At 39.2% G+C, this 18,220-nt stretch overlaps 1 long non-coding RNA gene and 1 pseudogene across 3 annotated transcripts; one reads left to right on the top strand and one right to left on the bottom strand.

The window, feature by feature from the left end:
- Positions 1 to 1,057: 1,057 nt before the first annotated feature.
- LOC146394127 (immunoglobulin superfamily containing leucine-rich repeat protein 2 pseudogene) lies at positions 1,058 to 7,366 on the bottom strand (annotated as a pseudogene). 2 transcript variants are annotated; one of them, XR_014802905.1, is made up of 2 exons: positions 7,253 to 7,366; positions 1,058 to 5,642 (listed from the first exon to the last, which is right to left on the bottom strand). The product of XR_014802905.1 is annotated as an immunoglobulin superfamily containing leucine-rich repeat protein 2 pseudogene, transcript variant X1 (transcript). The 2 variants fall into 2 exon arrangements; XR_014802907.1 differs by lacking the exon at positions 7,253 to 7,366 and adding an exon at positions 6,624 to 6,722.
- On the top strand, positions 7,080 to 8,641 carry LOC146394126 (uncharacterized). Its single transcript, XR_014802918.1, has 2 exons — positions 7,080 to 7,171; positions 7,285 to 8,641. It is a non-coding gene; the product is annotated as an uncharacterized LOC146394126 (long non-coding RNA).
- The last annotated feature ends 9,579 nt before the right edge of the window (positions 8,642 to 18,220 follow it).

Here is an 18,220-nt window from a genome sequence, read left to right as displayed (position 1 = left end):
TATAACTGTTCCTTAGGTCAGCGGTCCCCAACCTTTTTTGCGCCACGGACCGGTTTATGCCCGACAATATTTTCATGGACCGGCCTTCTAGGTGTTGCGGATAAATACAACAAAATAAAACTAGTACCGGTACCGAAAAAAAGAAGATTTATTCATAACACACGTGAAAAGACCCAGGAAAACCGAGTTAACGATAAAAACGATAACAAAATAACGCTGAAAACCGATGAAAACCCTGAAAACCATACATTTCACACCTGAGCCTCAACTCTCGCGACCCGGTACCAAACGACTCACGGACCGGTACCGGTCCGAGGCCCGGGGGTTGGGGACCGCTGCCTTAGGTGACTAAATATGTGTAGGCAGAGCATGATAAATCTGAGTGAGCATGAATAGCCCATAAACAAAAGCACTGACAGAAAGTTTAGAAGGGCTAACAGGCCATATGCTCCTTAAGATGAACGCATATGTAAGCCTTCAGTGCAGCAGTAATAATACATGCTGTTGTAAGATTTGTAAAAAAAAATTGTAAAAATTTGTAAATAAATAAACAAAAGAGAGTGATAGAGAGACGTTCCAATGAGTCACAGTGCACGGACAAGTGGACAAGTTACATGAGAAGTACAGGCCAGAATGCTTCAACTGTATGGGTACTTCTTTGCTGCGGGCGTTCTCTTAGGTCCACTCTCAATTGCTCCATTTCATCACTAAGCATCAATTAAAAGTTGTTCTGAGTGATCATCTTTATCCTGTCATGAAACATTTATGTTCTGAAAGGAATGACTCCAGCCATATCCCAAGACTGGTTACTGAATAATCTGATGAATATAAATATGACACAAATTATATACTATGGCCTTCACAGGGTTAGACACGTTAGCGTGCTCTCCACCATGGCATCAAAAGCATGACATTTGTTTGAAGAATGGCGCTTTGCCCCTGCTATGTGGATTAGAAGGACTTGGAGAATATACTGTAGGTATGCCAAGGTACACTGACAGCTGTGCTGGCAGCATGTCGTAGCCCACTTTGAATTTTGAGAGAGAGGAAAACAATGTGGGTTTTTTTCAAACTTTATTGAGGCACATAGGAATAGGGCAGTTACAATATTTAAACACTTTGGTAAAAACATACTGTTTCCTTTATCACAGGGATAAAAAAAAAAAAAACAGAAAATAGACAACAAGAAATACTGATCTAAAGTTATTATTTGGGCCATTTTTAAGACACAACATACTGTGACTCCACAACAGGCAGCATGCAGGTCCTCTGACACTGTGCCCTGGGAAAAACAGCAGGACGGACACATGACCCAGATACAACAGAGCAATAACAGAGCACACACACACTCATAGGTGCTTCTACATTTGGAATAGGGTGTCTACATTTTATCACGATGGGGTCTGTTTAAAGCAGCCTTATATTTGGAGTCAACACACTTCTCCTTATTGGACATGTTTACCGTATAGCTGAACAAAATGCTCACAGCTGCAGTACACAAAGATTTGATCTTTTTTTATGAAACAACACAGTTTTCATTAACATTTAAACTCCATTAAGTGATTTTTTATTAAATTTCTATTTTAAGCCACTACACTCCTAATAGAAGCACACATATTTACTTTAAAGCAGAATATAGGCATATTTATTAGTACTGATTTCACTACGCACATTGCTTTGCGCTGCAATTCATATGTGACACAAGTCATTTTTTTCCCTTAATCAAACCTTGATTGTGACTGTTGTACTCATCCTGACAGGCAGAAACGTGTGCTCTCATCCATGACCTGCCTACTGTTATCTAGAAACAGGTTTAGCAACAGTGCTTAAAAATGAATGAGATATCAACGTTTCTGAGGTTACATAGGCTTTCATTTCTTGTCATACCTGCACTCATGTAAATGTGGATATAACCGTTGAATAACTGGTCTGAAAAAACATTTACATGCAGGACTTAGTGTTGGTTAGTCATAGTGTGCACTTTGAAATTCTTAATAGATATTCAATCCCTACTGTGGAAATTTTACCTTCACACCACAGAAGATTTTATTCTTGCTCTTGTGGTCATACTGTGAATTTTTAACTCGTAACTTTCTGATTTTATGTAAACAGCATTTACTGGGATAGAGTTACTAAAATTTGGTCAAGTCCGTGCATGTTTTGTGGGGCTTTTTTTTCTTTCTCAAGATCACCAGTACTGAAATAAATTTTTAAAAAGACGTTTGAATAGTATACTTGCTCCCCGTGATTGTCTATCACTATGTTTTTTTTCGTGTAGATCTGTATCTAGGTGCACATTTAAAAATTTAAAAGATTTTTTTTATTCAAAGAAGAAAATCAGGGATTCTGCAGATGTGGTCACAGTGCATACGTCCTCTATGCTTTTCAGTTTGCTTTCTTTCTCCAACTTTCTCCAACTTTTTATTACAGTTTTCGTAAATTCACTGTAACCTCGAACTTCACCAGGCAGAACAGATCTCTGCAATAAATACACTTCACCCTACAAGCGTGATATTAGAAAGTCTACACACTGCGTGGTTTTCCCACGTGTGAACAGAGCAGGCGATAGTGTGCCCGGTGATGAACATCACATCCTGCCTCCTGCACGCTCCTCACAATTTGCAGGAGGAGTGTTTTCAGTAGTAAATACACATCTGTACAGACAATCCCCTGTTTTCTCTTACATGTGTGAAAATGACCAAATGAACTCTTTTTACCTTTAGTTGTTTAGTGCTAAGATCAATCAATGGTCACCATGGTGATAATCATGTTCTCACCAAGAAGAGAAACTTCTTCCCAAATTTTAAAATAATAATTTTCAAGTCATCTCTTAACAAGGTAGAAGTGTACAGACAATTCCTGCTTTGATGGAGGGGATTTTATCAGCGCGTTGTTGTCCTATTTGCTGCACTGGAGTGTCTGGAAAATTTCCACAAGTGATCAATAGACAGGCAACCAGTTGCCCATCCAATCATTGAATGCTGCAGCATGGATTGTTGTTTCAAGCGAGTATAGTAAAGTCATATTTCTATGAAACTGAATGGCACCAACAAATGAAGCAACATAACAATTAATAAACAAATGATAAACAATCCTGGATCCAAGATAATTAAATTCATAATTTAATTATCTTGGATTAACCGATTAACTGATGTAGTTTATTATTCATAAACTACATCAGTAGTCACATTTTAGGGGAAATATGGTTTCCAAAGGCATCATCTACGATAAATTAAACCAGGACACTGTGTTTCAGCTCCTCCGTGGAACCTTTTGATTTAAATTATCATGGTTTGGGTTAAATTCCATGGAGACTGGTCTTGCGCAGCTAATATTTACATAATTGCTAAAAAATGGAGCATCAGAGAAAGGTGAGAATATAACTGATATGTTAATTACAATCAGTATTAATGAAACAAATACAATCATTCTGGAGGATGTCGTTTAGTTGTGTGGGATTGTAATTTTGAGGTGGTGGGGATGTTACGAAAGCAAGTTACATTATATCACAGGTAGTGACAAGTTACTGACTGGGATATTTGTAATTAGTTGTAATATTCACTGCTTCAGCTCCCAGAGGCAGCCTGTCACTGTACTCAGATCCCACCTCACAGTCGTCCAAATTCCCCCTGCACTGAGACAAAGTAAAGGAGTCGGTCACCACACTCTCTTCCGTATCAGCCTCCTTGTCCCCATCTCCGCTCTCCGTCTCGTCTTCCTCTTCATCCAGCTGGCTGCTGTCAATCTTCTTCAGAGACTCGGCGTGAGGTGCGTAGATGTTGAAGTTGGTGGTGAGGTTCCTCTCTATGTGATACTGGTCTTTGGCCTTAAGGATCAGCTTGTAGGTCTTGCTGCGGTACTTGTACACCAGGTGGAAGCACGTAGCCCCGAGCAGAGGCACAGTGGACACGGTCAGGAGGCAGATGCTGACTGAGATGATGATGAAAAGGTTTGGCACTTTCCTTCTTGTGGTGAACAGCACGTGGACCTCACAGTCCTCCCCTCTGTAGGTCAGGCAGAGGGAATAGTTGGTGCCTGGTCGCAAACCGCTGAACTGATACGAGTTGACGCCATCCCTGATCTTCGACCACTGCACGGCAGAATGTTTTAGGTCCGCGGTGACGCACAGATACAAGCCATTTGAAGGGGCTTTTTCTGAGATGTCTGGAAGGCCGTGGTGCTCTTTGTTGTCAGAGGTGGCATCAGCTGCCTGGTTGCCCTTTTGTCTGGCCATGAGAAGAGGATTGAGTCGCACTGTTGCCTGTGTTTCTGACACTCCTAATGCAATCACACCAAAGTCAAACATGTATTTGATGTCATCTAGGCTCCCGTTTGAGACAGGGCTTGAAATATAGCTCGTATTAGCTGTCAAGCCACATTTGCTAGACAGATATTTTGTTAAATCCTCATTAGGTTCAGAAACGCTGTCTGCAGTTGGTGGGTGAGTGGGTATGATGGTCGTAATTTTTTTTCTCTGCACAGCATTAAAAGCAGATGCTTTGACTGTTTCCTGGCGTGTAGATGGGTTTGTTTTAGTGTAAGTGGGTACTGTGGTCATTTGCTTCGTGGGTGTTGGTGTAGACAGCACCATCACCTCAACTAAAACCGAATCCTCCGCTCTTCCAAGCTCATTTGTGGCAGAGCAGCTGTAGTTGCCCCCATCTTCCTTCCTGAGGTTTGAAACGAGAAGTGTGCCGTTATTAAAGACTTTGACTGAATCCGACTCGTAGGACACCGAGGAGTCCTCGCTGGATTCTGCAGAGCCCTCCTCAGCGAACAACAAAGCCAGCTCCTGTTTTCGGCTTTTGCTGTGAATGCCCCACAGGACTAATGGTTTTGGATTTCCTTTGAATTCACAAGTCAAGACCAGTTTGCTGCCCTCATAGAATTGTGCATTATCTGACTCAGTCCATACTGTGACATTGGGGCTTGTACATTTTGTCTCAGGCAGTTTCCTGATCTCCATTCCTTTAAATTTCTCTGGTGTTGCACAAGTGATGTAGCTGTGCTCAGTGAGTGATATGGTGGTTGTTGAAATCCAAACTCTGAACCATTCCAGGGAGCAGGTGCAAGCGAATGGATTATTATAAATCTGCAAATGTGACAAAGACAGCAAACCTTCAAATGTTCCTTCAGCTATGGTCACAAATCTGTTATTGTTGAGCCGAAGAGACTTCAGATCTTTCAGGTTGGAGAAGGCGTCCATTGGCAGGCTGACCATCTCATTGTGATTCATCTTCAGCATATACAGTCCTGTGAGGTTCTGTAGATCCTCCCAAGGAAAGTCTACTATTTTATTGTGGCTGATGTCTAAGTTTTGCAGATGAACCAAAGGCACAAGCGTCCCCTGTTCAATGGACACAATCTCATTGTGTGACATCCACAAGGAAATCAACCTGGTGACATTGTCAAATGTCCCCAGAAGTAGTACACTGATTTTATTAGCAGAGAGACTAATGGTCGCAACACTGGGAGAAAAACCCTCTGGAACTTTATCTAGCTCCTTGTAGGAGCAATCTGCAAAGAGACGGCTGTATTTAACCGAGCAGGTGCAGAGCTGAGGGCAGATCAGTCCTGTGGTGAAGGCTGTAGAGACCCACAAAGTGAAGAGGAGGATGTATGTAGCTGCCATTCTTCTGTTCCTGTAAAATGGAGTCACAGTCCATCTGTTAGTGAGTGCATTAAATCAGATAAAAAGTGCTGCAAAATAGTATCTGCCCCCTTCCTGATTTTTAAAAAAATAAAACCATCATTTAAAAACTGGATTTTGTATTAACTCTGGTTATCTTTGTTTAACCTGAACATTTGTCTGATGATGTGAAATATGTAAGTGTGACAAATATGCAAAAAACTAAAAAACAGGCAAATACTTTTTCACAGTGCTGTAAAAGACAATAGTAAAAAGAAGAAACATTGGCATATAAACAACATGAAAATGGAGCGTGTTTATATAATCCAAGACAGATTCTTAATTAAAAGCCAAAAGCAGTGAAGTTTGAATGTTTAAGATCCTGGCCAGCAAACAAAATTAAACCAAAAATATAAAGTCTCAAATATTTACAGAGTGTCTCTGGCTCAGTAAATGTTACTGATGCTCTAACTGAGCCCATCTCCTGCAGATACAAGACTAATTATGGAGAAATTTCACTTAGGCATTGGAATTCCTGCAGATACAAAAGCAAAACTGTCACTTTTTTTTCACAGTTTTTATAATTTTAACAGTGACAGACAGATTGACCATACCATCATCTAAAGAAACAACTTAGAAACAAAGCCACTGACATCTATCAGTCTGGAAAGTGTTACAAAGCAATTCCTAGCCTTTGGGACTCCCGCGAACAACTTTGAGAGCCATTATCCACAAATGGAGAAATTTTTAACAGTGGTTTACCACTGTTAAAAATTTCCGGTCCAGCAAAATGTTAATTTCTCAGTTATTTCTCTGGCTCAGTAAATGTCACTGATGAACGCTTAAAGTTGATCCATCTCCTGCAGGCACACGAAAAGCTGTGGAGAAATCTCACTACAGTTCCTGCAGAGACACAGACACTGTCCCATGCAGAGAACATGAAATAATATTTAGCATGCATGAGTTATTAATCCATTTACAATACAATGCTAACCTGTTTTACACCGTACCGTCTCACTTTTGTTCTTTCTGCGATTCACATAAAACAATATCTAACTGTACTGGAGAAAGAATGCCCCACCGCTGATATTCCTCAAGTTTCTTCTCTATTTCTCTTTAAATATTTTCACGCATTCGTGGCTTTCTCTCATGCCAGCTCCTACTCTGAGTAAACACGTTTCTATCGGAAATGGCAAACAAGGAGGAGCCCTGTAGCGTCTGGAAAATCAGGAAAGAAAAGAAAACGGTGACAACGATGTAATTTTCGAAACTTCGAGGGTATGCGCTGACAAACTGCAGTGAGTCAGTGTATCCTTCAAAGCAGCAGCGGTGGAGCTGAGTGCTGGGCCGCTGGGGAAAGCCTCTGGTTTCAAACTACGCAGCAGCCTCTGTCCTTGGTTCTGAAAGATGAGCCGCGCCTCTGCGTCCACGAACCATGTAATGTCGCTGTGAAAGAAACATCTCTAAACTGTGAAGCTCGCCACCCGCTGTTGGTCGACCAAAACACCAAAGTTTTCCTGTGCGCAGAGACTTCGACGTTGGGTCAGCATGTAAAAATAATGCGGGAGGAAAGAGCACACCTATTCTCTGCGTTAGCGGCCCTAAACCTGGTGACGTGCTTACCTGCGTGTGATTTGTTTTGCTTGTTTCTGCAGAGAAGCCGCTGTTTGCAGTCACGGCAGCGTGAGCTTCAGGCCGGATGGAAGTTTAAAGCTGAATGTGACTTAGCTCGGCTCTCTGGCTGCCTCTACATGATGAAAACACGCGTGTCTCCTGGGATATATGTCAAACTGAGGTATCCCCCCTCCACACACACACATACACATCTCCCCTACTCATCCTCAGCCCCGGACAGAACTGCACCAGTGTCTCTCTCCCCCCCCCAAAAAATAAAAAATAAAAAATTTAAAGGGGAATTGACCGGCTTGGTTTGAAAGACATGGAGACTGATGTGAGAGCTCATTAAATGTGGCAGAGCTGCTTAATCATGACAGCAGCAGCCAGCGATTATCCTGCTGATCAGCCAGATAGTTATTCATCAAGTCTTCATGTGTATTTCAAAGCTGGCTTACTTATCGTACTTAGTTAGTTACAGTTAGTTAGTTGTAGTTAGCATCTGTAAATGCGTATTTGTGCTTCTGATGGTTTCCCCAGAAATTGTGTGAAATAGTCGTTAAACCTGCATCTGAAGCAAGAAAGAGGTTTTGAACAGACAGCATTACGTTTTCTGATATCAAACAAAACCAAGTTCCTCTCATGCCCACTTAAACCTGGCTCCAAAACAAAACATTTCACTCAGACTTCAATGTTAAAATATCTGAAATATCAAAGGAAAAAGCATTAAAAGATTTTAAACCTTCGAAAATGACCTGGACCTGAAAAACAGAACCAGTATATGATCATAGCCAAGAGGTCTGTGCATTTCTACCAAGTTGAAACAGGGCCGGCTTTAATCTTATCTAGTACCACTCTGAAACACAGGATGGGGAGCTGAGTGAGTGTATACAGTTCAGCAAGAGAGGTCTTTCAGCTGCCTTGGGATCTGGAGCTGTGAGGGATACACTCAGTTCAGTCTAGCACAGCAACAAATTCAGAAAAATTTAGATTAGGAAGCACTGCTCAGGCATCACTAACAATGCAGCAAGTAGAACCTGGGCTGCCCTTGCTTTTGGCAGGGGTATCAAAATAAGGCACATGGGCCAGAACCGGCCCAGCAAAGACTCCAATCTGGCCCAGCTTCATGGCTTTGGAAAATGTGAAGGAGAACATCAATTCTGGACGTTTGACAAAATTTTCTGTCAAACATTACAGCTTTTGCTATACTCATCATACACCAGAGTACTTAAGTAAAAGAAAAACAACTCAGTGACTTTCTGTGTCATAATTACAAGACAGTCTGTGCTATGAGCTACCAGAACTTTTTCTGTAACTGCACACGTTTATTTCTTCCAATTTAAGAAGAAAAAGTCGCACTGACAGATTATTTACTTTTTAAATTTCTTCAGCAGCATTTCTTTATCATGTAGAAAAATTGAGATTAGATTTATTTTTATTGTATTAAGATATCTCAGGTTTTAAATATGTAGTTAAACTCCTTTACGCTGACAGAAAGGGGACTTCGGCTGGTTGTGCCTTGAGGCGACAGTTGTTGGGAACTGGCCCAGCTTATTATACACAGCAGTTGCAGTACAGATTACAAGGTTGACAGTTTTACTGCTGTTTATGTGCACTGCTGCTATCTTGGATTGTGAACACAGAGTTATTGGGAAAGCTCCAACTTTCCGAGTTGGAAATATGACTTAAAGGTCCATTTGAAAATTCTGACTGGGAACTCAAGAATATCAGCTTCTGACTTGAAATGGAGTGGCCTGATACCAACGTTATTCAAGATAATGTTAAACATATAATGTGATTCATGTTATTCACCTATTTACTTTGGTACCTATGAAAGCACAGATTAAAACACAAAAACAAACAACCAGATATTTGTTTCAAAGTCATTTTTCAAAATAAAAATAAAAGGTATTTGGATGCTCCTTATTCCCCTCACAGTACATCCGCATATTTGATTTACCACTGACTTTATGCTGGATGTTGATCCTGATGCTCTCATTTACCCAGGCTTGAGACCAATATGAGGCACATATTAGCTTATGCCCCCTGAGATATAAACATCTCAAATTAGGGATCTTTTTCATGAAGGGCAAATGTCTTAACCAATTGTTACGTCCCCAAACAAGGGCTAGAAGATGAAATGAGAAGTAAGAGCCAGGAAAGACAGAAGTCAAACTGAGTGGTGTACATAAAGAGTAAGCTTTCATTATTTATTTATATTTTTATTTAAAAAGGACAGTGCATATTGATGAACATATACCAATGTAAATATGCCAGATTTATCCAGAAGGCTATTTTTCATCTGTAGTCCCTGACAGGTCAGACAAAAATGATATATAAAGAATATAGCACACCATCAGACAACAAACCCAACATGAAGAGATGGCTGTGTCACTGTATCAGCTAAAAACAAACCTAAATATCCTAAAAGAAAAAAGAAATGGTTAAACAAAAGAGAAACAAACCCAAGCTCCTCACTAGCAGCACTAAAACAACATTAGGCTCAAACAAATCACATCACAACAGCTCTAAACTCTCAGGGCTGCTTCACACACTAACTGGCTTCTCAAGAGCAAGACTACACACACACACACACACACACACACACACACACACACACACACACACACACACACACAGGTCTACTGCATGTAACACCAGTACACAATGGAATAATTTCTTATGAAATATTCTTCTTATAGAAGAAGAAAATATTGAATCATGTTGTGCTAGACTTAAACTTTCTGGTAAAAGTCTGCCACCTTATGGTTAAAAAAACCTTTTGAAAAGAATGTTTTGAGTCTCTGGTTTTGCTAATTCTGGCAAAGTTACTCCAAAACTGAAAGGATTCAGTTTAAATGTACTTTTTCTAAGACCATGGCATGATGAATGCTAATTCTTTCTCATAGTTTAATAAGACATTGATCTGAACTTTGACGAGGTTTGTTTGGCTTTTTGTCACACCTAAGAGGACAAAACAATATCAATATGTATGCGATGCATTCAGGGTCTGTTATGATGCCTTACCATTTCATTTAATATTTGTGTTATAAAGTCTGTATTTGAGATGACATGTGCGTATGGCCTAAATCAGGGGTTTCAAACTTGTAGCCCGGTGGCCACTTGCAGCCCATGTCACCCCCTACAGCAGGTATATTGACGTGAAAAAATATAATGCAATTTGGCCCTTAAAATTACCGGTTTGTTAGGGAGGATTTGTTTGTTGTTGAGTGCAATGTTAAAACAAGTTCTTTGAAAGGCTAAAATTTATTTAATATGAAGATAATATGAGCAAACAGTACAAACATGTTGAGGGACTGGCAGTAAGAGAGTTATTTGTAAAGAAAACAATTTTCAGCAGCAGTCGAAAACTAATTTGTACACTTATGTCTGAATTTTTATTTTGTTAAATACGAACAAAATTAAAGCAGAAGTGCTGCCACATCTGACCAGAAAGAGAGTACCAGTGTGTAAAAAGCTTCAGTTAGTAAGGAGTGATGAGAAAACAAAAAATAGGTTCACATTTGCAGTTTTGTATTGTTATACAATATTTGAAATATAAAAAAACAATTTTTGGAAATATTGGGGGGTGTTTTCTTGTTTGTTTTGTACTATTTGAACACTGAAGTGGCCCTCTAATGAGATGACAGTGCCAGCAGTGGCCCACATCTCATTTAGGTTTGAGACCCCTGCTCTAAATGAAGATGCACAGAAGGTGTGTGTGTGCATGAATGTCTTGCAGCAGTTGATATGGAAAACCCAGGTACAGAGAGCGGAGGCCACAGTGAGTCATGTCCGGGCATTTTGATTCATTTAGTTTAGCTCTAACATCATCATCTTCATGATCCTGCCTGAAATCTTGGCAGCATTACCCTGTGAAGAATTAGCTTTCCTCTGCTCTTGTTCTTAGCACAGTTGAACTTAAGTTATCACAGCTGTGTCCACTGCAATTATTTGGCTTTTCACTTTCACTTCTGTTTTAGATAAAACAATTCAGCAAGCTCATAAAACAGACATTTAGCATCAAGCAGAAATGTCCTTATTCACTGCTTTTTGACTCCACATTCAATACTAGCTGTGTTTTTTAAAGCCAGAAGTTACCATATTTGGAGCGCTAACTTATCAGCTAAAGCTGAGAGGATGCTGTGGTGTGGGTGTGGTCTCTGGCCAGCTGCAGAGGAGGGGTGACGCAGTGAGCTCCCGGGGCGGCGCAGGGGCGGGGTGAACAGGTGTGCTGGGATCTGACAGTGATTGTGTCTCTTTATATGTTGGCAGTGACAGTCGGAGGAGGAGAGCGGACGTGACAGCAGAGAGAGAGAGCGGGAGAGTCTGTGTCCCTGTACGAAACCACAGTATTAAATAAAAGTTCTGCTGTCGTCAAATTCGCTCCAGCTTATGTTTCTTGGGTCCAACGTTACAGATGCTTTTTAGCATTTCAGTGTTAGCTAGCTCCTCTGAAATAGAGAGTGTCAAATCAGAAGTACTTGACTCCATGGTATAACTCTCAAATGTGCACCCTATTTATATATTCTGTATTTATATATGTGTATATATGCTATATTTATGCATTCATGCTTATGCTTATGCTTATATTCATATTCTCTTTCCCCCCCTTTTTCATATTCTAATTTCTTTTTGCAAATTTCTGACGGTGTTCTGCTACTGGAAACTGAATTTCCTGGAGGAACCTACCCTGGGCCACCAGTCCTGAGTCATTTGGTACCGGGCCGTGAGAGTTGAGGCTTGGGTGTGAAATTTATGGTTTCTGGGGTTTTTATCGTTAACTCAGTTTCCCTGGGTCTTTTCCCGGGTTGTAGTTGTGTGTCTTATTTTGAAATAAATTTTTGTGCATTACCATAGCGACCAGAGAGCATTGAGCGGCAGAGAGGAGGATGTTACTCTCAATGTTGTTGGTGCATTTCAGGAGGACACTGCTAATAAAGTTACACAATTACACAGTGAATTCGCGTTTATTATTATATTTACAAAATACCACAGTTTTTGTCTTGGTCGTATCATTTTATTTTGTTGTATTTACTCCCGACACCGTGAAAATACATTAAACCAGTCAATGGTGCAAAAAAAGTTGGGGACCGCTGATCTAAAGGATATAACTTGTAAGCTAGAGAGGAAATGGCATCTCACTAATTTAGAAGATCATCATTTAGCCTGGAAAGATAGTGTACTGCTTTGTTTTGGGGGGTTTTAAAGCCCACTGTAAAGCTTATTATTCATCACTGATTGAAAAAACAAGAACAACCCTAACTTTTTCTCCAGCACTGCGGCCAGGCTGACAAAATGTAATGACTTCATGAATTTCTCTAAAAATAAAAATTTTACCATTAGAGAAAAAATGACTCATAAATGACTCATAAAGGCTTATAACACACAAGCCATCTCACAGACATAACATTATGGACAGCTATTTTCAGTACCAGTGATATTTATCTAGACTTTTTTTCTTTCTTTTTCTTTCTTCCTGAGTTAACTTAAGTGAGTTAACACACACCAAATAGTTAAACTGCAGGAATGTCTTAAATCAGCACTCTGTCAGTGCGCCCCAGGGCAGCTGTGGCTACAATGTAGCTTGCTATCGCCAGTGTGTGAATGTGTGTGTGAATGGGTGAATGACTGAATGTAGTGTAAAGCGCTTTGGGGTCCTATGGACTAGAAAAGCGCTATACAAATGCAGGCCATTTACCATTTACCATTTAAAGACATAAAGACCTGGATGACCTCCAATTGTCTCTTTCTAAATCCAAAGGTTATTGTACTCGGCCCTAAAAATTTAGAAATATGGTACCTAACCAGATTGTTACTCTGGATGGCATTACCTTGGCCTCCAGTAACACTGAGAGGAAGCTTGGAGTTGTTTTTGACCAGGATATGTCCTCCAGTATACAGATATTAAACAAATATGTAGGACTTTCTTCCATCTGCACAATATCGCTAAAATTTGTGTAAAAATAATTAATAATTAATGCATTTATTACTAGGCTGCACCACCATTATTATCAAGTTGTCCTAAAAAGTCTTTGAAAAGCCTTCAGCTGATCCAAAATGCTGCAGTGAGAGCACTGACCGGGTCTAGAAACACAGAGCACATTTCACCCATACTCTTCATTGGCTTAAATTCTTCTCATCACGTACAAAGTCGTGAATAATCAGGCCCCATCTTATCTTAATAACCTTATAAAACCATATCACCCCAATAGAGCACTTTGCTCTCAGACTGCTGGTTTACTTGTGTTCATTAGGATATCTAAAAGTAGAATGGGAGGCAGAGCCTTGAGCTTTCAGGCCCCTCAGCTCCTAGTTTGGATTTGTTTCATGTGTGGCATCATTAGACCAGTTTAATAACATCAAATGAGTGAATAGTAGAATAATCCACCAGAATAGCTCAGTGAATTAAACATACAGTACCAGAAGTCATAATGAACTTTAAATGGTGCACAGTTTGTTCTATTTGATTCTGTCTTACAGCTGTACACTGTGTAATCCATCCTTCTGAGGCAACAGTGCAATGTTCAACATGAGGTCAGTTTTATCATGTGTACATGTGATCTGCCATTTCCTCAGCACAAAAGCCTGGTTTCAAATCTAATGAGGCATATGAAATCAAAGAAAAGTCATGTTTTCAATTAGCAGGCAGCTTAGGCTGCAACTGTAGCATCACTGGACCAGATGCAGGGAGGACTACAGTATCACCTCCTGTCAGGTTTTCTGTTGTCTCTGTGAAATGATCTGGTAGTATGGAAAGCTATTTCTTGTAAAAAAATTCAGGAAAACATGGCCCACACTGTGTCATGAAACAATACAATCAAATAAGTGTGAAGAAAAACATGGTAAATATTTCATTTCAGCTTAACGTAGTCTGTAAATCACAAAATCAAATAAATTCATTTTTAAAAACATGTTTTTCGTAATGCAACTGGGTTTGATCATCAGTGAATTTTAACTGATCACCAACAGGTTTGAGTTACCAGCAGAACTACTGTGGTCACCTGTAGTTAAAGGGGTTATGTATGTTGTAGAAAAGAGGCATAAATCAGTGTCAGGCTTCTTTCTTCTTTCACTCTTTACTCTCTGTGATTAGCTCTATGGCTCTATCATCAACAAAATGAAACCAAAAGCCCAGAAATCATTCATCCTGAGTAAGTGTTTCATAGTTTATTTTACAGTGGCTGTAGAGCTTGTGCTAAAATAAATTTGAATTTTGCAGTATTACCATGGACTCAATGTTACCTGGCTTGTGTATTGAGAATCATCATTGCTGGGTCTCATCTGGAACTCTTCCACTGAAATTCCTGGTTGTTGTTTAAGGTCTTCACATCCCACCTGGTCACAGCCAGTGACAGCCAAGACCTGAAGCTGGGTCTGTCAGAGGTCTCTTCCTGTTCATCTCATCACTGGGGGTTTTCTTTCTCTAATATTGTGTATTACTGGATTGAATATCCTGAGAGGATATTATCTTCATACCACAGCATTTTCATAGTTATATTTAGTTATATTGTCATTTCATTGTAATGCAAATGTGTACATGGCTAAAAAGACAGTAAGTACATAACAATAATGTGTCTTTGAAATTTGACGTGATATTCTTTGTGGTGGTTTTTGAAAGAGAGGTATGTTTTAAGAGCCGTTTAGCTTAAATGCGATCTCATAATCTTCATTTTTAGTAAAGAAAAGCAACACAGTCTTTATTTTAATGATTTTGACACTGTACAGTTTTATTAATTTCAAGTTCCTGTTTGTTTATTTAAATACTAAAGACATGGAAACAGGGTGACTAAAAGAGATTCAAAGGCACACTGGAAATGTGTCTGGGGTTTGTTGTTTAAAGCAGATAAAGAGAAAAAGAGACCTTTTTTTTACATTGTTATTAACTCTTTTTTTTTGGTTTACATTTTTGCAACTTGTGCAAAGAGGTGAATTTACCAGCAGATGGCACCACAGTCCTTTTATGCATACACCTCCCTTTACAAGTGCATGATGGCAAATATGTCGCAAAACGTGAAGGAATAGTAATAGTTTGCATCGAAGTGAAAAAAGAGCAAACTTGTCTTTCTGCTGTTATCTCAAGTTTATTGTTCTTATCAAGTCTCAGTGGAGAGTTTTAATTGACCATTTCTTTATAAACAATATTTTAGTAAATACTTAAAGCAGTCATTTTCTGTTTTTTGAAGTTGTTTATTGGATTCAATGCTTCTTGTGCAAGTCGCAGCCAAACAACAAAAAAGCAAAGTGTTGCTGCCATCAGGCTTGTTGTTAAGGTTTTCTTTACATTTAATTGAACTGCTTCTTTTCTAATCCAGTATTTTTTGATTTTGGCCAGAAAGCCTGACCACTCATTAAAAAAAGGTCTTGCTTTTCCAGATGCTTTGCAGGGTTACTGGTACAGTTAGCTTCTGATGACACACTGACCCTGTTTATGCATTAAAACACAAAGGTGTACTACAAAGTGTGATTAATGGCTCGGTGACCCATATTGTGCTCAAATACAGAGTTTTCTGTGTGGTGAAAGTATATCTGTTTTTACCTGGCCCAATGACCACGGTAATTTTTGCTGAACATGGGAAAGATTTGATTTGTGAACATTTGTGAATAAAATATGGGCTTATGAGATTTGCAGATCATAGCATTCTGTTTTTATTTGCATTTGTGACCCAGCTTTTGTGGAATTGGGGTTGTAAAGTGAAGATTCCTCATGAATGAATGATCTTGTGTGGCAAGAAGAGACAACTACTGTAAACAGAAACAGAAACAATTAATCATATCTATCATAAATACTTAGTGGGGCACTTTCACGTGTTAGTTACCAGCAAACACACATGTAACTGTTTATACAGGTGGCTGTAATTACTTAAATGTTGTTACACTGGAAGAAAACAAGACAATAAAGGAATATTCTAGAGGTCAGCAAATAAAATATATAAAAGTAAAACATTAAACATGATAGAATGAGATCATGCAAACTGATCTATATATGTACATGTAAATATATACCTACATACACATATCAAGGATTGAGATCAAACCATGTCACATCAGATTTGAGATCATTCTGCTGTAGCACCTCTGCACCAAAGTTAGCAGGGTTTACAGTTTATGGCATCTACCATAAAGGTATCTGTGCTCTATCTAAATACACTCAAAATGCAGGCTTATTGGAATGGTGTTAGTTTTGCAGCTATTTGGTATTCAAATGTTGGACAAACTTAAAACTTAAATTTAATTATGACACTAAATCAGTGGTCAGAGATGAAAGTAGTAGTAGTACACCTTAGGGTTACTTTGGAATCCTGCTAAAGGTGTTTCATGCACAAGTGATTAAAAAATATAAATCAGTTGCATTATGTATTATTGATTCCTAAACTAATTAAACTACACTCAGTTTAGTGACTGGATTAATTGTTTTGTTTTTTTTTTATATTCTGTATCATGTTTCACTGTAATTATAAGCTGGTGTATAGTGTGTCAAATGCTATGAAACCTACAGAAAAAGTAACTGACAAACACAGTCATGTTCAGAAAATTAATAGATTATAAATATAAATAAATAAATGACCAAGAAAGACTAATCTAGCCTGTAAAAGAGTTTCGTCAGTGCAGCTTCTTCCCTGCCACTGAAAAATGACAGAGAAAATGACTAAAGACTCAGTTCAATGTAACTTCATCATCTTAGGGTCAGTGCATGGCGACGAAAACTAAGTGAAGTGATAGTTTTCAATCTACATTATGGTGCAGTGTTGTATTATTTTTAAGATGGTATTTGGCTGGAGAAACATTTACTGAATAAATTATTGATAAAAGTTTTGAGCAACAACACCCTAGATGAAAAACTAGAAAATCCTGAAGGTGAATTTAATGAATACTAAATTTAACGGCAGTTAATTTGATAGTTCTTGAGACATTTCACTCCAAACCACAAATGTCAACCACACGGTAAGGTCAGCAGAGCTGCCAGAGTCATTACAGTCATTACAATGTGTCCACTGGGGACTATAACTGTCTGAAGAAATGCTGGTGTAAATTTGTAGACTTGGAAATATTTAATAGGATAAGGGAAACCTTTGACCTAGCACTGGTTAAAATACACTCATATAAAGTTTTCATGTGACTCTATGAAGTCCTGTTAAAAAATGCTCCCAGATGACTTAGCAGTGAGGTGCTGTTAATCAAATGCACTTGATGAAGTGATCAACAAGCGTGAAATAAAAGGTGAAGTTTTGGTAGTTGGGTTTTTTTGTTTTTTGTTTTTTGTTTACATCTGGAGCATTCAGCTGTGCATTAATACAATGCTGTAAAATTCCCTGCAAATTCACCCCAAAGTAAACTTGTAATGCTCAGAGATCTTGCAAGAGATCCAAGAGCTACTTCTCAGACTCTACAGGCCTCACTTAGCATGCCAAAGGCTAACAGTCATAACGGCACAATTTAAAAAAGTCTTTAAAAAGTATGGCTCATTTGGAAGGTTGCTGGGAGACAGCCTCTATCTAAACCTCTATCTAAAATTGCACCTGAAGAAACCACAAAACTTCCCGAACAATGACAAGATCAATGCACAGTGTCACATTTAAACGCCTCATACCAATTATCAAGCACGGCCGAGGAGGGGTGATGATTTGGGCATCTTGCGGTCATTGAGTGGACAAGGAACTGAGTAAACCGTGACTCAGTTGCGAATTAACTGTGAGTTAATTGTGTGCCAACTAGAGTCAAATGTGAGTCCATCTGATGTACAGCTAAAGCTTGGCTGCATCGTGGTCCTCGTACGAGAGGACAATGACCCCAAGCACGCCAGCAACTACAACAAAAGAATTAAGGTGTTGCAATGACCAACCCGACTGAAATCCAGCGGAAGGACTTTAAGAGAGTTGTGTCTACATGAATGCGCACAAACCCAATTAAACTGAGGTCACTTTGGAAAGAAGAGTGGGCCTCCACATCATTCTCAGAGTCTTACATACACATAGA

The sequence above is a fragment of the Perissodus microlepis genome, chromosome 1 (genome assembly GCF_051167445.1).
Source record: "Perissodus microlepis isolate ML-2025 ecotype Zambia chromosome 1, ASM5116744v1, whole genome shotgun sequence".
NCBI lineage: Eukaryota > Metazoa > Chordata > Actinopteri > Cichliformes > Cichlidae > Perissodus > Perissodus microlepis.
This window is presented reverse-complemented; position numbering and strand designations above follow the sequence as displayed.